This window comes from Eubalaena glacialis, chromosome 4 (assembly GCF_028564815.1).
Source record: "Eubalaena glacialis isolate mEubGla1 chromosome 4, mEubGla1.1.hap2.+ XY, whole genome shotgun sequence".
NCBI classification, from domain to species: domain Eukaryota; kingdom Metazoa; phylum Chordata; class Mammalia; order Artiodactyla; family Balaenidae; genus Eubalaena; species Eubalaena glacialis.
In genome coordinates, this window is record NC_083719.1 from 77,523,631 (window position 1) to 77,539,794 (window position 16,164).

The 16,164-nt window shown below is 38.7% G+C and overlaps 1 protein-coding gene across 4 annotated transcripts in view; it reads right to left on the reverse strand.

Annotated features, from left to right (window-relative positions):
- SPATA9 (spermatogenesis associated 9) overlaps nucleotides 1-16,164 on the reverse strand; it is a 78,021-nt gene that overhangs the window by 45,915 nt on the left and 15,942 nt on the right. For 3 of the 4 annotated variants that reach the window (XR_009700823.1, XR_009700822.1, XR_009700821.1), the window contains exon 2: nucleotides 4,516-4,660. The gene's annotated coding sequence lies outside the window, so the exon portion shown is untranslated. The remainder of the gene's footprint in view (nucleotides 1-4,515; nucleotides 4,661-16,164) is intronic. The other variant, XR_009700820.1, reaches the window with a different exon arrangement.

Here is a 16,164-nt window from a genome sequence, read left to right on the forward strand (position 1 = left end):
CTCAATATTAAAAAAACAAACAACCCAATCCAAAAATGGGCAGAAGACCTAAATAGACATTTCTCCAAAGAAGACATAATAGATGGCCAAGAAGCACATGAAAAGCTGCTCAACATCACTAATTATTAGAGAAATGCAAATCAAAACTTCAATGAGGTATCACCTCACACCAGTTAGAATGGGCATCATCAGAAAATCTACAAACAACAAATGCTGGAGAGGGTGTGGAGAAAAGGGAACCCTCTTGCACTGTTGGTGGGGATGTAAACTGATACAGCCACTATGGAGAACAGTATGGAGGTTCCTTAAAAAACTAAAAATAGAACTACCGTAGGACCCAGCAATCCCGTTACTGGGCATATACCCTAAGAAAACCATCATTCAAAAAGAGTCATGTACCACAATGTTCATTGCAGCTCTATTTACAATAGCCAGGACATGGAAGCAACCTAAGTGTCCATCAACAGATGAATGGATAAAGAAGATGTGGCACATATATACAATGGAATATTACTCAGCCATAAAAAGAAATGAAATCGAGTTTTTAAAGTGAGGTAGATGGACTTAGAGACTGTCATACAGAGTGAAGTCAGAAAGAGAAAAACAAATACCGTATGCTAACACATATATATGGAATCTGAAAAAAAAAAAAAAGGTTCTGAAGAACCTAGGGGCAGGACAAGAATAAAGATGCAGACGTAGAGAATGGACTTGAGGACACAGGGAGGGGGAAGGGTAAGCTGGGACGAAGTGAGAGAGTGGCATGGACATATATACACTACCAAATGTAAAATAGATAACTAGTGGGAAGCAGCTGCATAGCACAGGGAGATCAGCTCGGTGCTTTGTGTCCACCTAGAGGGGTGGGATAGGGAGGGTGGGAGGGAGACGCAAGAGGGAGGAGATATGGGGATATATGTATATGTATAGCTGATTCACTTTGTTATACAGCAGCAACTAACACACCATTGTAAAGCAATTATACTCCAATAAAGATGCTAAAAAATAAATAAATAAATAAAGCAAATGAGAGAATTCAAAAAAAAAAAAAGAATCCACTTGGCAATGCAGGGGTCACGGGTTTGCCCTGGTCTGGGAAGATCCCACATGCTGCAGAGCGACTACGCCCGTGCACCACAACTATTTAGCCTGCACTCTAGAGCCCGCAAGCCACAACTACTGAGGCCCTGCACCACAGCTACTGAAGCCCGCGCGCCTAGAGCCCATGCTTCGCAATAAGATAAGTCACGGCAATGACAAGCCCGTTCACTGCAACGAAGAGTAGCCCCCGCTGGCACAACTAGACAAAGCCCGCGCGCAGCAAGGAAGACCCAACGCAGCCAAAAAACAAATAAATAAAATTTAAAAATAAATTAATAAAATAAACTAAAAACTCAGCACCTTTATTCTACATAGTTTACCTTCAGACTAATAGCATAACTTCTCCATAACTCAAAATCTCTTGATTCCATTTTCATCCTTCCCCAGTATAAAAAAGAAGAAAAATCTCTTTCTTTTTAATCAACAGGGCTGCCCTCAGCCAGGCTGGCCCCAGCAGCAGCCTGGTACTCACTGCCCTGAGGGCTGTCCTCACCTTGGCCAGCTCTCCGGGAAGTGCAGGTTCCGATGAGGCTGCTGCGCTCCCGGTGCACCTCAAGCACGGGCAGGTGGGCAGGTTGGCAGGCGGAGGCCACCAACTCACGCTGGCGTTCAGCCACTACCGCTGCATCTCCCCGGGGCCCTCGCTGGCCTCGGGGCTTCAGCCTTCGCCTCCACCGCAGCCTCTCTGACCCAGCTGCAAATGGGCACACTAACCCCCGACTACTACCACTTCTCTGTGACGGAGACCGTTGGGCCGGTTCTCATAGGCCCCGCGGCACGTGCCCTGACGTGTGACGTCAACGCGTCACACACGGGGCGTAGCAAAGCCGGGTGTGGGGTGAGGAAGCCTGGGATAGATTTCAGGCGCCGGGACCCGGAGGTTCGCGAACCGCTGGCGTCGGTATTCCAGTACTCTGCGCCTGTCCAAACGTACCCCCAGGGCCGTTTATGGCGCAGGCACCGAGCGGTTGTCTTGGCTTCTCCTCCACTTCACCCCTCCCCCAACTTTGCATGCCCTTTTGGGGACTGAAATGCCAACCCAGAGAACTGCACTTCTGCCTAAAATCAGAGACACTCAGGCCCCAGGGGTTTGGAACTGCCTGTGGAGAAGAGCAAATGGTGCTGAGTGCGGTTGATTCATTTGTGATGAAAACGCGGGCTCTAGTGATGGGGGTCCTGCCATACATCATTTTGAAGAAAATGGATGGTAGTTTTAGGGAGAAAGCCCAAGAATAGTATCAGCAGAAAGATTTAATCCCAGGAGCTAACACTTTAATTTTTGTCAACCCAGTAACCTTTATTTTTCAGAGGTTTCTTCACTCTCAGTCCACTCCCCAACCTAAAGTATCAAGTTTTTGTTAAATTACACCAGTAGTAATTTTGGAAAAGTCATAAAAGAAAATAATGTAGTATGATGTGATGTGAATAAGGCACCCCAGGATTAGAAGTCAAGAGACCCTGGGATATTAGTGTCAGGCTTGATCTGACTACCTGTAGGAACTACCAGTCACTTAATCCCTCAGCTCAAACTTATTAATCAGTAAAGTGAGGGAGTTGAAATAGAGATCTTCAAAATGTTGAGAGTGTCTGACCTTAGCAACTCTGATACATTATCACAGATAATCACTACATGTTTTTGCAGCTGTAATTTCCCCAGAATGAAAACCAAAAATTAGGGCACAGTGCAGGGAAAACCAGGACGTACCTATAAAATATTGGCAAGAAAAAAAAAAAAAGAACAATTCTCAGTCAAAGTGAAATCTCTAAAGTTTAGTTCATTAAACCATATGGTTTTAAAAATATAAAAACGAATACATTTCAAAACTTGCCATTCTTGGTTTGTATACAGAAAGCAGGCTGTTGCTAAAATTCTTCAATGCTTAAAGTAGCAAACAGGAAGAAGACAGATATTTCGATCTCCCTGTTCCTTAGATCTTGCAACTTTCTTTTGTTACCAGCCAAAGTTTTCTCTTCCCTTTACTTTCTCAGCTTTCTTACTTCCTCTTTAGGTTAATCCTTTGCCTTCTGGCCCTGTGGGGGATTTTCTTTAAAGTCTCCTCACCACCTCTAAGCCTTTTCTCAGTCTTCACCCTTTTCAAGCTTTATAGTAGCTGATGCTATTGATCGCCCATAATTCTTAAGATAGCCTTTTTTCATAAGATAATTTCCTATTTTATTTACCTGGATATTCTCTGTGTCTTCTCTCCCTTCTTCCTCTCCCTTTTTCTCCACACTCCAAAGTCTCCTGCTTTATCCTTTTTTTCATTAAACTCTTTTCCATGGCAATCACATCTGAACATTGGCTTAAATTATTATTTCTTGGTAGAAACTTCACAAATCCCTAACTCTGATACTATTCTTTGTTCAGAGTTTTCAAAATACCTACCGAACAAAATAATAATAAAATCACCAATTATTGAATGCTGACAATCTAAGCACTTAATATATTGAATAAATATTATTAAATTTTCAAAAATGAAGTATTCACAGATATGTGATTAATATACAGTATATTGAGTACTTTTTAGTCTTGTTATCACACCCAGTGTATAGATACATGTGACAAAGGCTACTATATTTCAATATGCATTTGTGTATCTTGTAATGCTATTATAAATACTATTGTTTGGGGGAAAAGAGTTTATAGCTATGCATAATAATAAAAATGTAGTGAGATGAGTGGTATTGTTTTCATTGTTTGCAAATCTCCCTAATGTCTAGTTTCATAGAAGACATCTGATTTCTCATATCTGCTTCTGAATTTAACCTGTTGAAGTACATTGTTTTGGTTGACATACATGAAGAAAACCCAGCCTTACACAGACATGTATTTGTGGAGGGAGTATTTTAATAGTCTTTCCTGATAATTGTGGATATTCTTCTTTAGTCTTATACCAGCATTCAGCAAGTGATAATTTCTTAAAGGTGAGTTGCAATGTAGAAACCATATACTCTTGTTACATTAAAATTTATTGGTCTGTCTTGCACTTTGAATCAATCATTTACTAATGCATGACTTTGTAACATCATGTATTGATCATTTGAGTAATATTGGTTCTCTGAGTTATGCAAATCTTCCATTGATACGTTGCATTAGTTTCATTATACAACAACCTCCCTGCCTCCCTCTAAAAAAAAAAAAAAAACACTTTGTTAATATCACCACCATGCTTACCAGAAAAGCCTTTAAGTTTGGGGGACTTGTTGTATTAGTTATCTACTATTGCATAGCAAATTATCCCAAGTTAGCAACTTAAAACAACAAACTTTTATTATCTCACAGTTTCTGTGGGTCAGGAATCTAGGAGAGGCATAGCTGGGTAGTTCTGGCTCCAAGTCTTTCAAGAGGTTGCAGTCAAGCTGTTGGCTGGGCTGCAGTCATTTAAAAGTGCAACTGAGAGACAATCTACTTACAAACTCATTCAACGTGCTGCTTGGCAGGCTTCAGAAGATCTACTTCCAAGTTCATTCACATGGTTGCTTGCAAGCCTCAGTTCCTTGCCATGTGGGCCTCTCCATGGGCTGCTTGAGTCTCGTTATGACAGGGCAGCTGGCTTCCCTTTCCCAGGGATAAAAGAGAGAGAGAGACACACACACACACAGAGAGAGAGAGAGAGAGAAAGAGAATAAGAGAGCCAACCCAAGACAGAAGCCACAGTCATTTCATAGACTAATGTCAATATGATAGCTCATCACTTCAGCCATGTTCTGTTCACTAGAAATGGTCCAGGCCAAACTCAACGGGAGGGAAGCTAAGCTCCACCTCTTGAGGGGAGCTGGATCAAAGAATGTGGAGACATTAGCTACAAAAACACCACAAGTTGTCAAACTCATGATGCCGGATGCAAGTTCTTCCCAAATTATAATTTTTCCTTTAAAGCTCAAGCTTATCATCGGCAACAAACACTGTCAGTTGTTTTTCTCGAAATGACAGGCTTCTTTCATTTTTGAGAAAATACCTTGCCAAACATTCAACTCTCTATAACCATAGTTTTTCTGTCATTCTTTCAAGTGAAAATGATCTTCTGTGAGAAAGGAGCAACTTTAGCTCACGACTCCAGCAAGTATACTATTGCTTTTCCTTGGGGTAATCATATATTTCAGTATGCACAGAAAAGCTTTATGCATACTTCCTATTAAATCACACAAAATATTAAAATGATGTATACGCAAGGGTAAATATTTAATGAAATTAATCATTTTTATTGCTTCATCTTAGGTAAAACTGACTTTTGGTGGGGTACAGACTAGACTACTCAGAACTTCTGACTAGGAAAATCATTGTAGGAGCAGGTAAATCAAGAAAAGCTTCAAGGAAAAAGGTGTATATTGACATTGGGTGGGAGCTACTTTAAGACTGGCAGCGAGGAGGAAAGGTGGGAGAGGAAAATAAGCAAAAACAGTGGGACTGGAATGAGATGGGCATGTTATGTTCAAGAACGAAGGGAAAGAAGGCTAATTGGGGAGCAAGCTGTGGACTTGATATAGGCACCTGTGAAGGGAAACAGCCTGAGAGCCTCATAAAATAGACCCCACCTGAAGGGGCAGTGTGAGAGGAGGACTATCGGAAGTCCAAGGGCTTCTCAGGATTGTTAGCTACCGGGAAATGCAGCGGGAGGGTCCCAGCAGGCTTCCATCAGACACAGAATCACCTTTGACTATTCTATTTCCCACTCCTGAGGGCACCAATGCTAGTCAAAACCATACAGTTAAATAAGAGCTTTTCCCCATCTTATCTTTTCTCCTTCCCTCTTGCATCTTTGAAAGGGCCAAAAACAGCAACCGATGAGAGAAAAGGGGTACTGAGAAGAGGAAGAGCAGCTTACCACAGCTGCCTCCTTTCTCCACTGTAGACTTCCAAGCCTGGCACAAAACAGGTATGGAAGGGAAGAAGTTTTAAACGGAATGAGATTAGAGTTTGGATTCTTATCCTGGACTGGACTCTAATTACTAAAAAGAGACTACTATTACCTGAGAGCAAACACAAAACTAAAAATCTACCTGAGGGCTTCCCTGGTGGCACAGTGGTTAAGAATCCGCCTGCCAATGCAGGGGACACGGGTTCGAGCCCTGGTCTGGGAAGATCCCACATGCCGCGGAGCGACTAGGCCCGTGAGCCACAATTGCTGAGCCTGCGCATCTGGAGCCTGTGCTCCGCAACGGGAGAGGCCGCGATAGTGAGAGGACCACGCACCGCGATGAAGAGTGGCCCCCGCTCGCCGCAACTGGAGAAAGCCCTCGCACAGAAACGAAGACCCAACACAGCCAAAAATAAATAAATAAATAATAAATAAATAAATAATTTAAAAAAAAAATCTACCTGAGAATTCAAGGAAGTAGAGGTGGAGCACAGTGAGCTGCACAAATTGACAGTGCAAGTTTGAAGGACAGTGGACAAAAAGAGAGTTGCTTTCAGCTTGCACCCTAATAAGTTCACCTCCTGTAACGAAGTGGTTACAATAACTATTTATTGAGCACTTATTTTTGCAGGCTGAGGTTCTGCTGGCCATGTTTCAATGAATGGCCAAGATGTATTTATGTTTAGGAGAATGGTGTTTTCAGAGTGATTGGAACCAGGCTACCCAGAGTTCACATCCTAGCTCTGCTACTTAAAAAATGTGACATTGTTAATCTCTTGAACTCTGTTTCTTCATCTCTAAAATGAAAATAAGTAATGCCTACCTCACAGGGTTGTGGTGAAGAGTGAAGGAGGTAATATAGGTGCCATTACACAGCGCCTGGTACATAGTGAGCGCTCAATAAGTGGTAGCAACGATTATGATCTTTTTTTTTAAAATTGGAGTATAGTTGTCTTACAATGTTGTGTTAGTTTCTACTGTACAGCAAAGTGAAGTAGAGTTCCCTGTGCTATACAGCAGGTTCTTATTAGTTATCTATTTTATACATATTAGTGTATATATGTCAATCCCTATCTCCTGTTGACCTTTGAGCATTTGGATCCAGCCAGACCTGAAACAAACTCTACTCCTGGACTTTTCAGTTAAGTGAGCCAAAAAAATTCCCCCCTTTTTGGCTATGTGTATAGTGATCTACTACTGTGTAACAAGTTACCCCCAAACTTTGTGGCTTTAAACAACAACATTTAGTATCACAGTGTCTATGGGTGAGGAATCTAGGGGTGGCATCTCTGGGTCCCCTGGCTCACAGCCCTCATGCAATTACATAAAGATGTTAGCTTAGGCTGCTTCAACTCAAAGCTTGAGTGAGAAAGGGTCTCCTTCCAAGCTCACTTCTTGTGGCAGACTTCAGTTCCTGATGGGCTGTTGGATTGAGATCCTCAGTTCTTTGCTCTCTGTTGGTCAAAGGTGGCCCTCAGTTCCTTGCCATGTGGGCCTCTCCATAGGGTAGCTCACAATGTGGCAGCTGGCTTCCACCAGAGCAAGCAACACAGAAGCCAGAGTCTTTTATCACTAAATTTTTTTTTAAACATCTTTATTAGAGTATAATTGCTTTACAATGGTGTTAGTTTCTGCTTTATAACAAAGTGAATCGATCATCATGATCTTAGTCAGTGTAGTGACCAAAAATATTAGTTTAGAAAAATTTACCAGCTATTAGCATGTGAGCTAGATTGAAAGTGAGTCAAGATTAGGATCCGGGAGAAAAATTAGGAACATTGAATAATAAAATGAGGCTAGAGCGGTAAACATAGGGATGAAAAAGAGGTGAATAGACAAATATAAGGAATATTTGAGAGGAAAATGAACGTAAGAAGTACCTGCTTAGATATAATATGGTAAATAAAGGAGAAGGAAGAGTCAAAAGCAGCTTAAATTTTTAAAGCTTGGTTAGATGGGAGAATAATAGAAATGGAAGAAATAGAGCCATGGCAGAATGAGCATAATTGGGTGAGTAAGAGTGGTGGGAAGAAAATATTTGTTTTGTTACATTTCAAATTTAGGTGACAGTGGGACTTCCAAGTGCAAATATCCTATAGATACGTGGAAAGTCATTTATTTATTTATTCATCTGTCTTGAGAGGCTACTTAGATTCAGACACCATGCTAGGCTCTAGTGAGAACAACCTGGTAAAGAGTTGGAGTTTAAATGAGACATCTGGACCAGACAGACAGACTTGGGGGCCTTCATCATAGAGCTGTTCCCCGAAACCATGAGTATTAATCAATTTTCTAATGGAGTGTGTCAAGAGGAGATAATTTCTGGGTATATTCACAGTTAAGGAGACACAAGAAATGGCATATGGGTGAGAAATAATCAGGATCACATGTTGTAATTATTTTTATATTAAATTTTAACCATCTACAGTTTATAAATATTTAATTATGACCAAAAAAAAAAGGAGTTTTATAGTAGCTGTTCATATTTTTTAAACTCTTTATCTTGGAATAATCATCGATTCACAGGAATTTGAAAAAATAGTAGAAAGGTTCCATTTGCCCTTCACCCAGTTTCCCCTAATGACTACATCTTACATAGCTATAGTACAATATGAAAACCAGTAAAGTGGAGTCAGTATAACCCACTGACTTTATTCAGATCTCACCAGGTTTACATGCACTCATTTGTGTGTCTATATGTGTATAATTCTATGCCATGTTATCACACCATGTATGGATTCATGTCGTATTTCATCAATTGTTAAAATTTTTTTCTTTTTCCTCATTCCAGTTACTTATGTAACTTGAAGAATCCACACCACAGGAATTTTTTTAAAGCATTTTTTGGTAGTTTACTGATATTCCCTAATGTTCAAACAGCCAAGGATAGCAAAGATCATAAAGATTTTTAAAACATTTAATTAGCAAGGAACTTGTAAATGTTTTACACTGTTGAATATATTGAGCTAGATTCTTCTGAGACCTTTGGCCAGTCACTCACTGTTCCCCAAGTTCTTTATCAGTAAAATGCGAGTTATGATTTCTGAAGTCCTTTATAACCCTGCAGTTCTACAATTTTAAAATTCTAAGATCACTTGGTCTCATGACGTAAAGCAGAAACCTGTGATTACTGCATTAATTCTTTTGAGTCAGGGTCAGTCTCATACCTTATCAGACAGGTGACCAGTGGGGCAGTTCATCATTGTCTTATTGTAAATGAGACCCTATTAGCTTGAAAGATTTTAACATAGCTTCCACATGTGGCTGCTGCCTCAGAAGGACTTGTATATATTAGGTAATGGGAGAATAAACTAATAATTGTTCTAAAAACATATTTTTTAATAAAAATATTTGTTACCTGCTTATTTTAAATAATAATTTAACTAAAACATCATCAAAATTTGTGATACTCTGACCTGGGCCCGACAAGTGGGAAGCTTCCTCTGTTTAGGAAGACAATAGTATTAGACCAACTACCAAGAAAATTAATATTTGTAAACTGGATCCCCTTTATCCCTCCCAAAAAGATCTGTAATTGATTTCACAAAAATAGTAAAAGATTTTGTGCTTAGACAAAAGTGTTAGTAGAAGATCCATGTAAGGAAGCTCAGGGTTAAAGTAAATATTTGTAGGCTGAGTAAACACCACTTTGTAAAAATTGCCGTGAGATATAGACTTTGTACAGTGGTCGCATTAGAAAGCATGACAGACTTCCTATGTTTTACGTATTGATGGCAAAACACAGCAATAGTCAAGTTAGATTTCTAATTCGGTAATGTTCTAGGAAAAAAACAGTGAACTAAAGCACTTCATGATGTTACTTTTACTGAACTAAAGTTAATGGAGTAATTTAAATTCTTAAAGAATTGTTCAGTAGCTTGTTCCATTTAAAACTGTACTAGTAGTTCCAATTTCATGGTACCAAGATTCTCTCAAGGGAAAACTTACGAACACAAAGTGTTTGCTTTTAGTCAACAGAGTTGGTAGAGAAAAAAAAAAAAAACTTCTCTCCAGTAAGTGTAAAGTTTTACTTTTTTACTGCACATATAAATTTTTGGCAGAGAACCTGAACCCAATTTGGGCTGTAGATCTAGTTTACTCTCATATTTAAGAATAAGTATCCATTTTGGGCTTCCCTGGTGGCGCAGTTGTTGAGAGTCTGCCTGCCAATGCAGGGGACACGGGTTCGAGCCCTGGTCTGGGAGGATCCCACATGCCGCGGAGCAACTGGGCCCGTGAGCCGCAGCTACTGAGCCTGCGCGTCTGGAGCCTGTGCTCCGCAACAAGAGAGGCCGCGATAGTGAGAGGGCCGCGCACCGCGATGAAGAGTGGCCCCCGCTTGCCACAACTAGAGAAAGCCCTCGCACCGAAACGAAGACCCAACACAGCCATAAATAAATAAATTAATTAATTAAAAAAAAAAGAAAAAGAATAAGTATCCATTTTGGAAATACCCATCAAGGGAGGAATGCTACTAACTCAGGGAGGGAGGCCTGAATATTCCCAATTTACAGATGCTCAGAGGCCTTAAGTGATTTTCCCCTACCACACAGTTGCTGAGGGGCAGAAATGAGATAAGGACCAAGTCTGTCTGACGCAAACATTTACTGCTTTCAGGCATATTCTATGCTAACATCTATAAATCATTCCCATATCTTTACTTACATAAACAACAGAATTTCTGTTAGGGAGCATTCAGCATTTTGCTCCTGTATATTGCATTTATTTATTTACTTAAAAGTCTCAATAAAGCACCAGTTGTATTAAATCAGATGACTTTTTTATTCAATTAAACTGAATGTTATTTTCTACTTTTTGGAAAGAGAAAATTAAAATTAAGTATAAATAGGGGAAAACAGCATTTGTAACATATATAACAAAGGGTTAAATCTTCAATTCATATCGAATTCATAAATAAATACATAAACGTGCCAAAAGAAAAAATATTGGCAAAGACAATCACAAAGGAGTCCTCCATTTACTTAACAGCTATTTTCTGAATGCCTTCCATATACCTTACATTGTGGTATGTGTTGGGGATAGAATGAGTAAGTATTTATTGACTTCATGCAATATTGCTAAAAAATGGTTTATTTAGGATAATTCCACCTTGCAAAAATGTATATATACATAAAAAATCTGGAAGGACATATATATAGTGGTTATCAATGGGTGTTTATTTGAAACAAAATAATGAACATGCATTTCTTTTGTAATAAATTTTTATTAAAAAGTATAAAACTTATAGGCATAAAATTATTCAGTTATTTCACCTAATGTCTGGGGGGCGGGGAGTTTGGTAGTAAATATATACCTCTATTTTCTTATCCAATGGAAGATGGATTCCAGTAGAAATGGATTCCTTTCTTTCTTTTATACCGCTATAAATCCTGCTTCCTGGATCCTGCCCCCAAGACACAACAGATACACCAACACTGACATACAGACATGCACTCAGAGATATAAATACATGGATATAAGACAGTCTCCTACACAGTAGACACACACCACACCACATCACACAGAAACACACACAGAGATACACAGTCTCATGAAAACTTACTTTAGTGTAAGAGAAAGAGTTGGCAGAGATCTGATGGTTTTAATCTCGGAAATAGCTTTCATTATTCTCTAAGTTTCTCTTTATTTTTCATTTGAAACCCTTGAATGCAATATTTTTCATGCTTGCATATTATAAAACGTATAATGATAGTTCTCTGATTGACCCCCTTTTGGGTTTTTGTTTTTGTGCCTAAATCGTCTGTTCCATCTATTTGTTTTGGGTGTTAGACTATCTTGGGACATGTGACAGATACATGGCTGTAGAAGCTGCTAGTCTAAGGAAATGACAAATGGCTTTGGGGAATCAAAACAGATTAATATGGAACAGTTGATAAGAGTTAGTAATTTTTTCACTTAATGATTTAGTCACAATGAAAAGTTTTCTGATTCTCAACTTTTTCAGTTTTACAATTATGTACAGAGCTAGTGATTAAAATTTTCTTTAAAAGTCCAATAAATGTCAGCTGGTAATAATGTTTATGAAGTATTACATTGCCCTAATACAATTTTGTAAAAAGAAAATTAACTGAGTATTTGTGGAGAATCTGCTTTAAATCTAACACTATACATTTATTTGAATGACTATAGACTAGATTGAATTTCACTATACTCTAATAGCTACCCAATTTTTTATGTCATGTAGGAAGCCTTTTCATTTGTTTTTTATTTATCTAGAAGCCTTTTCATTTTAAATGATTTTTTATAGCTAATAACTGTCAGGAAGCACACGAATATTAACTGAAATCTCAAACAACACAAGAGTTAGTCAAAACCTATCTCAAGGGTACTATATTTCTAGTGTTTGTCCATGGTTTCTATTCAAACATAAATAATCCAAGGTTTCTATTACTCAGAAACTTCCCCAGATTTTCCTTTTTGATATTCCAGAGGGAGTCATCTATCTCCTTACTTTTGTATTTCTGTAAGGAAAGTAAGGGAGGCACGGAGTGAGAAAGGGATGAAAGACAAAACGTTTCCTACAGTGTTTGGGGTGGGGGGTCACTGATTCCCAAAGCACAGCAATTTGACCTCTTCCCACCCTCAATGAAAAAAAAAAAACATTCCCCAGACCTTGTTTTATTTTATTTTATTTTTATAAATTTATTTATTTATTTATTGGCTGCGTTGGGTCTTTGTTGCTGCGCGCGGACTTTGTCTAGTTGCGGCGAGCAGGGGCTGCTCTTCCTTGCAGTGCATGGGTTTCTCATTGCAGTGGCTTCTCTTGTTGCAGAGCACGGGTTCTAGGCGCATGGGCTTCAGTAGTTGTGGCACACGGGCTCAGTAGTTGTGGCTTGCGGGCTCTAGAGCGCAGGCTCAGTAGTTGTGGCACACGGGCTTCGTTGCTCCGCGGCGTGTGGGATCTTCCCGGACCAGGGGTCGAATCTGTGTCCCCTGCATTGGCAGGTGGATTCTTAGCCACTGGGCCACCAGGGAAGTCCCAGTAACAAATCCTTTGATGACTCATTTGATTCCTTGAGACTAGGAAGTCTATCGGTATCAAGAGAGGACTCAGTTACTTTCTAGAGGAACTGCACAACAGTTCAGTCTCAGGTAGATCTCAGGCAGATCCTCTGCTTGACATCCGAAAGGTAAATTAGATTGTTTCCTTCCCTGCTCACTCCTTTAATCATTTACATAAATTCTTAAATTCTAACATTTCTTTCAGTAACTAGAAAAGAGGGCAATTTCTCCCCTTCTCAATCTTATCTAAACAGAAACTCTGAGTACATCATCCAAACTTTAAACAATATTTATTTTGTTTGATATATATATTATATTTTAAAATATACATCATATAAAATTTGTATGTAAAGTATATCTTTATTCTTTTTTTGCTTAATACTTCTGCTTTATATTAAAGAGATAACAAGCTCCTTGCTAATAAGAACAAGCCTCATCAAGTTACTTGTATAATATAATGGGGCAATAGAGGGTTTGTTCTTGCTGTGTTGACCCTACTGTTTTTGAACTGAGGGTGTTTTGACACAAAAGCATTTTTTAATAAAAATAATTAATATCAGAAACAAACATTAATGAATATTGGAATTTTGTAGTCAGCTAAATTACCATTCAACAATAACAGTGAAATTACTTTTTTTCAGACAAAAATCAGAAGGATTTACCACAGAGAGGGCCTGTTCATTTTCTTTTTGAATGATAGCTTAGCTGAAGAATTTTAAAAGAAGAAAATTCTGAAGGAAAGATGGATGTGAGAAGGAATATTAATAAAAGATCTATTAACACATGGATAAAACTAAACAAACATTAACCTTTAAAATAATAATAACAAGGACTAAGTTTAGCAGTTAAAAAACACAAGCTAAAATACTGGACACCAATTACACGTAAGTTGGGGTGGGGTGGGGACATTATACATTAAGTTTACACATTAACTGATAAAGACTTGACATTCACATGATGTTAAATTGTTCTATCCAGGAACGTGTGTGGTGTGTGCTAGATTACATTTTCTAAAGATGCTCTAACAATATCTCCCAACCCACATGCTCTACTGCAATGTGGCCTTAGCATTCCCCTCATCAAGAGATGGGGGTCTATGTCCTCTTCCCTTTAATCTGAGCAGACTTGTCGCACATTGGTAAGCAACGTAATACAGCTGAAGTGACACTGTGTGGATTCTAAGACTAGGTTATGAAAGGTGATGCAGTTTCCTCCTTGTTCAGTGAGATACTCACTTCTGTATTCCTGAACCACCATGTAAGAAATCCAACTATCGTAAGGTCTCTAGGTTGTGAGGAAGCCACAAGGGAAGGGCATGTGTAGGTCATCCTGTTGTCCCCCAGCTGAAGTCCCAGTCACTACAAGCATCAACTGCCAGACATGTAAGTGAAGATGCCTCCAGATGATTCCAGCTCCAAGTCATTGGACCACTCAAAGCAGATGCATCACTGCAAGCCATTACAGTCCACCCACCTGAGGCCCCAGACATCATGGAGCAGAGACAAACCATTCCTACTGTGTCCTGTCTGAATCTCTGATCCACAGAATTGGTGAGCATTAGATGGCTGTTTTAAGCCACTATTTTCAGGATAATTTTGTTATCCTAGAAATAGTAACTAGAGGAATAGGGAATGCCTTTTCATTGGTTCAGTTCTTTTATTGTTTTTCCTACTAATGTTTAGTTTTCTTCATATGGATCTCACACAGTTCTTGTTAATTGCATTCCAAAACATTTTAGCCTATTTGTTGCTATTATAAGTGGAATATTTTCTTACATTTTCTAACTAGATGTTGTTTACATATATATGGATTATATGCATTCATTTGTTCCCAACCAACTTACTTGATTTTCTTATTGTTTTAATGATTTTCCTATTGATTCTCTTGGGATTTCCAGGCATACAATCATAACGTCTGAAAATGATTTTATTCCTTTTTCCAATTTCTTATGTTTCTATTTTATTTTTATTTTCTATTTGTCTTAGGTAAATTATGTTTTATACATGCTGAGTTTACATAAATCTATTTTTAAGTGGTTAAAGTTATCAAACTTTCCTTTTATGAGTAAGTTTCCTGAGGAACTACCAAGTGTAGATGCCTTGCCAATTGTATATACAGTTCTGATGCTCAGGAGAGAAATATGGGGTCTGAGAGTTTGAAACTTGAGAATCATCAATGTATAGACAATTGTAGAAGCCATGAGAACAGATGAAAGGGCTCCAGGAGGAAAAGTGTATAGCATGAGAAGAAAGAAAGTCTAGGACAGAACCCTAAGAAATGCCAGTATGTAAAAGATTGGCAGAACAAGGTAACCCTGAGAGTGACCACAGAGAGGTAGGAAAAAACAAGGAGAGTGCTTCGTAATAGAAGGAAAAAAGATGGCATTTCAAGAAGGCGGAAAACATCTGCAAGGTCTTGAGAAACCTGAGGAGAGTCTTCTGGATTGGGCAATATGGAGGCCATTGGCGACCTTGGAAACAGCAGTTTGACTGGAATGGTGGGGATGAAAACTAGACTAGTGAGTTGAGAAATGAGTAGCGTATGAGCAAGAGAGACTTATATGTAAACAACTCTTTGAATAAGTTTGGCTTAATTATTAGAATTAATAATGGGATTTAGCAAAAGTTCCTGAAGGCAAAAATCAATATAAAAAAATCAACTGTATTTTTATATACCAACAACAAACAGGTAAAAGATGAAACTGGGAAAAGTTTCCCTTTATAATAATGTATAAGATATCAAGTATCTAGGAATAAACTTTAAAGAGTCATGTAATACCTCCATGGAGAAAATTATAAAACTAATTGAAAAACGTTAAAGAAGACCTACATAAATGGATAGATATACTATTGTCATAAATTGGAAGATTAAATCTCAAATTGACTTACAGACTTAATGCAATCCCAATTAAAATCTCAACTGATTTTTTTCATGGAACTTGACAATCTGATTCTAAAGATTAGATAGAATTGCAAAAGGTCAAAACAGCAAGGGATACTTGAAAAAGTAGAATTGGATGGAAGAGCTATCCTAACACTATGATAATCAAGGCAGCATGGTATTGGCAGGATAGCCAAAAGACCAATGTAAAGCACAGACCCATGCATTTATAGACTCTACATAGGAAATATGTGGCACTGCAGAGCAATAGGGAAAGGATACTCTTTCAATACATGATGTT